Consider the following 10,407-nt stretch of genomic DNA (forward strand, 5'->3'; position numbering starts at 1 on the left):
CACACACACACACACACACACACACACACACACACACACACACACACACACAAACAAGCCATATAACCTTGGGCAAGTTACTTAACCCCAATTGCCCTCCAAAAAGGCAAAAAATCAAAGTGATTCCTAAATAGATGGTGATTGTAAGAAAGAGCTTTGGTCTCCTGGAAGTAGTTTGGAGGTGAGAACTCTACAGCTTAGGACAGTTCCTAGGGCACAAATAAATGCTTAAATGCATATTGACTGATGAGAGAAGGTAACTAGTGTTCTTTAGTAAAGAGGGCGCTGATCCAGGAAAGAACAAAAATGATACAGGAAGACTGTCACAGACCCAACCTTCTAGCTAAGGAAAGCATGGAATAGAGCTATTCCTCTAAATCAATAATTTGTTACATGTACAGAACATAGGAGACACCTTTTAAGGAAAAATAAAACATTACAAATTATTTAAAGACATGGTAAAGCAGATGGTTCACTAATGTTAAAACTTATTATTGTCCTTGGATTAGAGATACCCATAGCTTTCTCTAACTAATCACATCAGCTCTGATATCATAGATCTAGTAGGCTTCTTCAACAATTCTAAAAGTATTTGTTTACCTCCTTTTCTTTCCAGTCATTGAAAAGGGAGACTTTCCTCATTCTGATAGCAAATCCTGCAACATGCATGCTAAATATTTCTCCAGAAACTCAGAAGGAGTTCTCCCTTCCTCTCCCCTTTCCTCTCCAGTGAAATGTGTTATCAATTCTAAATTGCCACAGCATGTTGCTGACTGGAGAGGTGCTGGATATCAGGGTGTAAATTCCATTTAAAGCAAGACTGATGTCTTATTGGAGGAGTCACTGTCAATGATGTGGCTCCCTAAACCAGCCTAGAATCAACATGCAATTTTCTTTTCAATTAGACTTTAAAAACATTTGACCTCCAGTCTTGGGGAGGAGAGAAATTCTTTCAGTGTTTTCTAGGATCCTTGCATGAAAAATTCCTCAATATTTCCAGCAGGGTATTCTGGCCCTGGCAGGAATGAGCTGCTTTTGAGAGGTTACCTTGGCCAAAACATTCCATTAATTCCTTCCAATCCAGAAGGAGAGAAAAGAATCTACAAGACTTGGCCTCACCCTTGCTTAACTAATATGATGGATTATTTAGAATTTCCGGGTGGATTATAAAATGTGCATTTTAAATATCAATGTCCTGTTGAGCAACATTCTAGTTCTATAAATAAAGGGGCACTCTAGGTTCCTAGGAAACTTTCCTCTGTCAACTTCAGGTGTTGAGAAGCAGAACTGAACTAAGTTAAGGTAAACTGAACTTGGCCTGGCCTGGTCTGGCATCCCTTGTCCTGTCTACTCCAAGTCTCTACTTAAGTAGACTTCTTTCACCTCTCTTATAATTCCCAGATTCCAGCCAACTACTCACTATGAGGATCTTCCATCTGGTGTTTATGGTGCTTTTTGTGATTTCCTTTGCTGGCACAGGTAGGGTGCAGACTGACTAACAGGTGGGATTGTGGAAATGGATGATGGGATCAGTCTGGGACTTTATCACATTTTCTGGACTAGTTGACTGTAGGACTAGGACTATGACCTCACTTATTCTCAAGGATGGAGATTATTCCAGGCATGCCATAGCCAATGAAAATGTCTAGAGTTCCAAGAGATTGAATGTCTCATTCCAGGCATAGCAAAGAAGCTCACTTAGGCTAAGGAGTTCATTAGTGGAGCAGTTTTTATTTTAGGTGGACAAATGCTGCATTTGTGGCCAGAAGGAGGAAGGGCAGGGAGAAGAAGGGATTATATGGCATTGAGAGATTATTATACATTTTAAAAAGTCTAAAGAAGCATGGGAAGCTAGGATTGGGATGAGTGGGAAAACTACAAAATAATTTCAGCCTCATATCAAGATCACATTTGAAAGAGAACTAACTCAGAGATCCTTGCCTTCATTTGGAAATTTTCTCATTTATAAATGATAATAATGAGGTCTGTGGAAGTTCACTGCCTTGGCCAAAGTCACACAGGCAGCAAGCATCAGGTGTGGGATTTGAACTTAGGTGAGGAAGAAGACTTTCTGAAAATGTTTACAATTATATTCTATCTTGGTAGAAAGGTGGGCAAGGAGGCATTTGACAGTTATCTACCAAGAGACAATCTGATGGAATGGCTAAAGTATTGGCTTGGAAGTCAGCAGACAGATTTGAATCCAGGCTATGCCACATATTAAGTGCTCCAAATAATGAGGTCATACCAACTATCTGGGTGACCTTAGGTGAGTCAATAAACCATTCTGTTCTTTAGTTTTTTACTACACTCTTTAATTCCCGTAGCTTTTGTAAAAATCAAAAGAGCATGTGTTTAAAGCAGAGAATGAGAGAAATGTGATATGTGATTGCTGGTTAAACATTCTCACACAGTTTCAGCTTGGGCTCCAGAGGGTGTTTGTGACTCAGATATGATCAGCAAGGGACACACTAATCCCAACTCTGTGCACAATCTCAGCTACCCATCTCCATTTCTGGAGCCCAAGATTTCTGGGAAGATGTTTGGTGCTCAGTATTTGTACTGAAAGTACCAAGTGGTACAGCTGAGTGCCTCCTATGTTTTCCTGACCCACCATTAGAAGCCAGAAGGAAGGACTTAGAATAGAACTCATTGGCCACCTCTTAATGGAAAGAATGTTCTGTATTTCACTTGAAGATCTCATCAGTTCTCCTGGATGCCTATTGGCTTTGTTCACTTTGTCCCCTAAACCTGAAATGTACTCTAATGTCAACCAAAGGAAATCCTTCTCATACCTCACAACCCAACTCAAATACTACCTTTCCTAATAAGGTTTCCTTCCTTGATCTTTCCCAATCAAAACAGAAGTGATTTTTTCCTTTTAATATGAATTCCAAAGCACTTCATTTATTTTAAACATAAAACAATTATACTTGATATCTTTGCTTGTCTGTCTTATCAGATTGTATCATCATTGACTGCAAGAAATGCATCTTTTTCAATTATATGTTCCTAGTATAATGCATTAAATTATGTATACATAATTTAATCATGAAATATTTTTAAGTGCTTCTTTCCAGCCAGGGACTGGGAATACAAAGACAATCATGAAACAGTCTCTACCCAGAAGAATGTTATGTTCTATTGGGAATGGCCACATGTACATATATAACCATATACAAAATGCAAAATAGATCCATAGTAATTGGGTTTGGGGAATGAACTAGGAACTTGAGGGGGTAACATAGATTTCATTTAGAAGACAGCATATGAGCCAAGCCTTGAAGGAAATTTATGCTTCTAAGGAGATTAAAAAAAAGGTAAGAGTCCATTATAGAAATGAGGGATGGTCAGTGCAAAGGGCCAGAGCTGATGAATGATATCCTGTTTTTTTTGAGAAGCACAGAGAATTTGACTGAGCTATAGAGGGCATGAAAGGAAGAACTATGTAATTAGTCTGGGAAAGAACCTTAGGGTCTAGTTGTTCAATGATTTAAGTATCAAACAGAATAGTATGTATTTGATCTTAGAGAAAAAGTGAACCACAGGAGTTTACTGAGTAGGAAAGAGATTTAGAAAGACCTATACTATACCAATGAAGAAGCAGATCCAGTTTCTATCCACAAGAATCTTGTGAGATTGGTTAGGGCAAATATAAGGATTCCCATTTTATGGATAATTAAACAAAGGCTAAAAGATATGAGATGATGCTCACAAAGTTACATATGTAGTAAGTCAGCATGCTGGACTGGAATATAGTTCTCCTATGTCTAAGTTCTGGGTTCTGTCCATTTCACCATTCTAATTCATTTGTTGAAAGATTCACTTTAAAAATCATATTAATAGATTTCTTATTTAGGGCTAAACTCTCTGGACTATGATTCAGAATACAACATGATTTCTATGTGGTGATAAACAAAGCTTCTGAAATATTCCTTTTCTTCTTTCCATAGGGTATGGCCAAGATTCTGATACTTACAATTGTTACATCATGGATGGTTCTTGTTCATATCATAGTTGTCGAAAAAATTATATGATTATAAGCACTTGTTATAATAAGACAGCCAAATGCTGTAAAAAAATAGTTGACTAAAATAGTAACATGAAAGCATGGTTCATCCAGTGTCTGAAGTATAGAAGGGTCAGAGTATAAAAGATAAGAGAAGTTGAAATGAATGTAATATTTGTAACTTTTATATTAATAAAAAATTCCACTTGGAAAGTATACTTTTAAAGGCAGATATGATTCCTGAGTCTTTTTTTTAATTAGAAGTGAAATATCTCCATCATAAAACATAACCAAACATTTACACTGATTTGTGTGGAGGAGAGAGAGTTATTTTATGGTTTTCAAATATCTCTCTTTTTTTTTCACTTACTTTTAAAAGCCCAGTTCATGTCTAGCAGCAACCAAATTAAAAAGGAAATCTTGTCTAACAACATTTCTGGTTTGCAATGGTCTCTCAAATTCACAGTATAGATTTAGAAATACAATACAATTTAGAGATATAATAATAACACAAGCAATAAATTTCAGATTACATCAATTGCATTTCTAAATGATCTTATATAAAAACCATTGACCTTATTATCCTTAACATTTTAAAACCACTTTATATGAAACAATTACATTCAATTAAGTAAATAGAATAATGCTTAGTATATGCCAGCTACTGTGTTAAGCACTTTATAACCATTATATCATTTTGATCTCACACCAGTAACCCTTGGAGTTGGGTACCATTATTATTTTTCTCTTTACAGGTCAAAAAACAGGGGGTAAACAGAGATGGGATAACTTGCCTAAGATTAAACAGCTAATAAGTTAGTGCAACTAGAACAGAGATAGGTGAGCCCACCAAGGGCAGAAGCTGGCTGGCTTCCCCACCTGGTACTACCATGCAATGCACTGCTGGGGCACCTGGACCCTTCATGTCTTACCTGGGTAGGAACTTCTAAGGGGTTAGGCCCACCTTAGAGACACTGAATGATTGGACTTTGGGGACTGTGTCAGGGGGCAGTGCCTAGAGGCTGCGGCAACTGGTGCCAGGACCTTTCCATTGGTGATAGTTCCTGGTGGCAGGGCAAAGGAAATGCTGGCTGTGGGCCTGACCCCTCTCCTGACATCTGTAGGTGCTGTTGGGGTTTGGGACCATTTGCTGCTGCTGTAACAAGATGGAAAGGATGTACTGTGCTTGGGTGATACCCCTAGGCTTGCCTAAGTGGGCAGGCTCAAGGATACCCAGGGGAACAGAATCATTGGGGCCATGCCAGAGTTGGGTCCTGCTGTGACTGCTGCACCCCCCCCCCCCAGGTAGAGCAGAACATAATTCAATTTTCCTACAATTCTCCAGTATTCTCTTTTTTTTAATCTGATCTGAGATGAGATGGGTTAACAAAGACATAGATTGTAATAGTCTTGGTAGTAATCCTTACAACTGAGATATACTCATGACTCTTGGAGAGGGGAGTGGAAGTGAGAGGGGTTTACTGAATATTACTCATGCCACACCTCCCTTTGCCATCCCTCCCTGGAGCCTCACCATGCTGAGTGATTGGGCATGTTAGCAGGGTCCCTCAATACTCTCTGGGGTGCTTTTTCCTTTCTCAGCATCTACCCTAGCCTTTATTCTATGTTCTGTCTTCCAGTGGTCTGTTTTTTTTTACAGTAAAAACAAACTTTTAGCTTGTGTCTCTTATTGATTAAAGGGACCATACTTTCCTTTCCCTGGGCTGGAAAGGAACTTAGGGAGAGATCGTCTATTGCAATTATAGGAGAATGGCAAGGAAAAATTTCTTTTTAGCATCTCTAAGTTCTTTTTACTAGTTTTGTCTTCCTCCACTAGCTGCAGTCTCAAGGGGAAACCCAATGTCAGAATGTTACCAATCAGAAATTGTATTTTGTTTAGAGATGTGCAGGTGAATCTTATTAAAAATATGATTAAAAAACTGAAAAGTCAAGGAAGGGTTAACAAGAGGTTGCTATAAGGTGCAAACTATTTACCTGTTTTTTCTCTTCACTCTGGGATTACTTCCTAACTAGCAGCCTTCATTGCCCTAACACAATGAGGCTATTAATCTTTCCAATTATTTTAAAAACTATAAAATTTAATCCTTATTTTTACTTAAATTCTACAGAGTAGTTTCTCAAAGCTTACTAAGATATTTCAGAAGGGACTGAATTCCTAGAGTTACCCCACGGTCTCAGGAATTCTTTACTGCAATCTTAAAATGACTAATTTTTAAAACTCCCAAATCTGCCAAGGTATTTTTAGTAGTTCTACAAACTTTTGATGATCTGGCTTTATTTCTGTAATTCCAACTTGGTCAATGTTGAAATGACAGAAGCAACAATATCAACTGTCTTACTTTTTCTTTCATTTCTTATAACCTAATTTCCTACAAAAGGCCTAAAGTGGGAGTTACTCTTACTTACTGGGACAACTACTTCAGTCATGAAAATTCATTAATCTTTCCCAGGGCTCTAAACTCTCTGGCTACAGCCCTTAGAATTTCTGTTTTTCTGACTGGCTGCATTTTAAATCTTTATTCTACCTTTTACAAAGACATAAACACAGACAAAATGACAAGACAAATACAAACAGAAAGCTAACTTGCAACAAAATGTATAATTGTCATTTTAGCCAGTTGACTCAAGGAACATAGGGCTGAGATGAGTAGAAATAAAAGGAGGCATGCACAGACCAGAGGCACACAGAGGGGCCAATTAACAAAGGTGTGCTGTTTTAGCACTGAGGTGTGCAAGAAAACAAAACAAAAAATCATATACATATGGCAGCAAATTTCTAGAGGCCCACAGAGAGGAATGGAGCTGAGCATAGGATATACTTAGCAGAAACAGGTCAAGGGAGGGGTCCCAGAATTTTCCTCATAAAGAAAGGTGAGTTCAATTAAAGAGGAATCCTAGAGATGGAGTGGGAATGAAAGCAATGAACTCACCAGATGAAGGAGTGGGGGGTGAGACTCTGGAGAAAACTCTGGTGGTGCCTAGTCTGTTCCCTTGGTACTGAAGAGCTCAAAGCTCTGCCTCCATCTCTATCTCACCACTGCCACTTATTAGTGTCAAAAGAGTTTTAAAATGTAGTCCAAGACTGGACTAGTCTCTAACCTATGAATGGCTGGAGTTTAACAGAGCAGGCCAGAGACAGATGTGTTAGAAATCAAATAGCAGTTTTAATTCATTTCAGAGTGAGGGAAATACTTGTAAGTGAAGCCTCCCTAAGAAGTAGGACTTCACTTGCTTTGACAGGGGTAGGGCTTATATACATGAGGACCACAAGGAGGCTAGACTGCAACAAAATCATTTTACATCTCGAGTAGCAGTCTTTACAGTTGTCATTTCCAGGTATTCTTGTTTTCCATGGGGACTATGTCTAAGTTGCATAAGGGTTCTTGAGCCTTGTGATCATTTAGCAGTGTATAGAACCAGAGTTAGTGTGGTAGGAGTAGGAGTGCAGTACCTGATTTGGTTCACTTGGTGATTACAAGAAACAGGTATTGTGAGCATCAAAAGAAGTGATAGATAACTTTAGGCTGAAGCATGTTTGAGACTCTTAGGTCCCTGATAAATGGGTTAGTTCCAACAAATCTAAAAAGTTATTGATTAATATGAAAATCATACATCCTCAGTGATTTTTCAAGAGGGTGAGGTCATCCAGAGTGAAAGGATTGTTATTATGCCAAGCTCAGGGCACAGCTTGCTTGTTGGGCCTTAGCTCTGAGAAACAGGGTGTCTCCAAATATTTTGACTATGTTTCAGCTATTTTCATGATCATGACTTTTAGCTAGTCAAATAATTCTTTACTTATATCTATCCAAGCTATTTTCCAGGTCAGTTGTTCTTAAGATATTTCACATTTTCTTCTATATTTTCATTTTTTAAAATTTTGTTTTATTGTTTCCTATTGTCTTATGAAGTCATTAGCTTCCACTTGCAGAGTTCTAATTTTTAAGGAATTATTTTCTTCAGTGAGCTTTTATACCTCATTTTTCCATTGAGCCAATTCTATTTCTTAAGGATTTCTTTTCTTCTATAAATTTTTGTACTTTTCCCTATTTGGTTAATTCAGTTTTTAAAGGAATTCTCTCTTCAGCTGATTTTTGTGCCTCTTTTACCATTTGACCACTTATGTTTTTTAGGGTATACTTTTTTTTAAAAAACAAAAACATATTTCCACATTAATCATGTCATAAAGAAGAATTAGAACCAAAGGGAAAAACCAGGAGAAAAAATAAATTAAAAAAAAAAACGATATGAGTCAATCTGCATTCAAACTTCAACGTTATTTCTCAGGATGTGGATAGCATTTCCATCATGAATTTCTTTGGAATTGTCTTAGATCTCTTTATTGGTGAAAAGAGTTAACTATTAAAGTTGGTCATCACACAATGTTGCTATTACTATGTACAATATTATCTTATTTCTGCTCACTTCACTTAGAATCAGTTCATGTCTTTCCCTGATTCTCTGAAGTCTGTCTGCCTATCATTTCTTATGGAACAATGGTATTCTATTATGTTCATAGACCTCAACTTGTTCATCCATTCCCTAGTTGATGGGTATCCCCTTAATTTCCAATTTTTAACCATCACAAAAAGAGCTTCCATAAATACTTCTGTACATGTGGGTGCTTTCCCCTTTTTTATAATCTCTTTTGGATCCAGACCTAGAAGTGATATTGCTGGGTCAAAGGGTATGCATATTTTATAGCACTTTGGGCACGGTTCCAAATTGCTTTCCAGAACAGTCAGATCAGTTCACAACTCCACCAACAATGCATTAGGGCTCCAATTTTCCCACATCTCCAACATTAGTCATTTTCCTGTTTTGTCATGTTAGCCAATCTGATAGGCATGATGTGGTACCTCAGAGCTGTTTTAATGTGCATTCCTCTAATCAATAGTAATTTAAGACACTTTTTCATATGACTATAATAGCTTTAATTTTTTCACCTGGAAACTGCCTGTTAATATCCTTTGACCATTTATCAATGGGAAAATGACTTGTATTCTTATTAATTTGACTCAGTTCTCTATACATTTTAGAAATTAGTCCTTATCAGAGACACTGGACTTAAAAACTGTTTCCCAGTTTTCTGCTTTCCTTCTAATCTTGCTTTCTTTGGCTTTGTTTGTGTAACCTCTTTTTAATTTTAATGTAATCAAAATTATCCATTTTGCATTTTATAATGTTCTCTATCTCTTGTTCTTACATTTTCCATAGATCTGACAGGTAAACTATTTTATGTTCTTCTAATTTCCTTATACTCTCATACTTCATGTCTAAATCATGTATTGATTTTGACCTTATCTTGGTATATGGTATGAGTTGGTGGTCTATGCCTAGTTTCTGCCATACTGTTTTCCCAAAAGTTTTTGTTAATTAATATGTTTTTCTCACAGAAGTTGGAGTCTTTGGGTTTATCAAACAATAGATTACTATAGTCATTGACTACTGTGTCTTGTGTACCTAACCCATTCCACTGTTTCACAACTCTATTTCTTACTACCACGTAGTTTTGATGATTGTTGCTTTATAATATGGTTTTATATCTGGTATCACTAGGCCACCATCCCTTGCATTTCTTTTCATTAATTCCCTTGATATTCAGGACTTTTTTTCATTGAGATAAATTTTGTTATTTTTTTCTACTTCAATATTTTTGGACAGTTTGATTATTATGGCACTAAGTAAATTAATTTAAGTAGAATTATCATTTTTATTATATTATCTCAACCTACCCATAAATAACTGATATTTTCCCAATTACTTAGATCTGACTTTCTGTGAAAAGTGTTTTTAACTGTGCTCATAATTCCTGAGTTTGTCATGGCAAGTAGATTCCCAAATATTTTATGTTGTCTATAGTCATTTTAAATGGAATTTCTCTTTCCATATCTTGCTGATGGAATTTATTAGTAATTTGTGGAAATCTTGATGATTCATATGATTGTATTTTATATCCTGCTACTTTGCTAAAGTTTTTATTTCTTCTTTTTTTTCAAATGGTTTATTAACTTCTGGTTTACATCATTCATTTCGACCAGATTTTGAGTTACAATTTTTTCCCCATTTGTCCCCTACCCACCACCCCAAAATAGACTTCCCACAGGATATCCCCTCCTCCAATCTGCTCTCTCCCATATCTTTTCCCATACCCCCTTCGACTTTTCCAGTAGGGCATGGTGGATCTCTATGCCCCAATGCCTGTATATCATATTTCCCAATTGCATGTAAAATAGTATAAATAATTGTATTTATATATTTTGAAAACATTTGATTTTAAAACTTTGAATCCCAGATTCATTCTCTTCCTCCCTTGTCACCCACCCTTATTGGGAAGATAAGCGATTCAGTATAGGTTGTACATGTGTAGCTATGCAAAA

This window comes from Petaurus breviceps, unplaced genomic scaffold (assembly GCF_028583685.1).
Source record: "Petaurus breviceps papuanus isolate PSGF00001 unplaced genomic scaffold, PetGlider_PUasm1.0 89893, whole genome shotgun sequence".
Classification (NCBI taxonomy): Eukaryota; Metazoa; Chordata; class Mammalia; order Diprotodontia; family Petauridae; genus Petaurus; species Petaurus breviceps.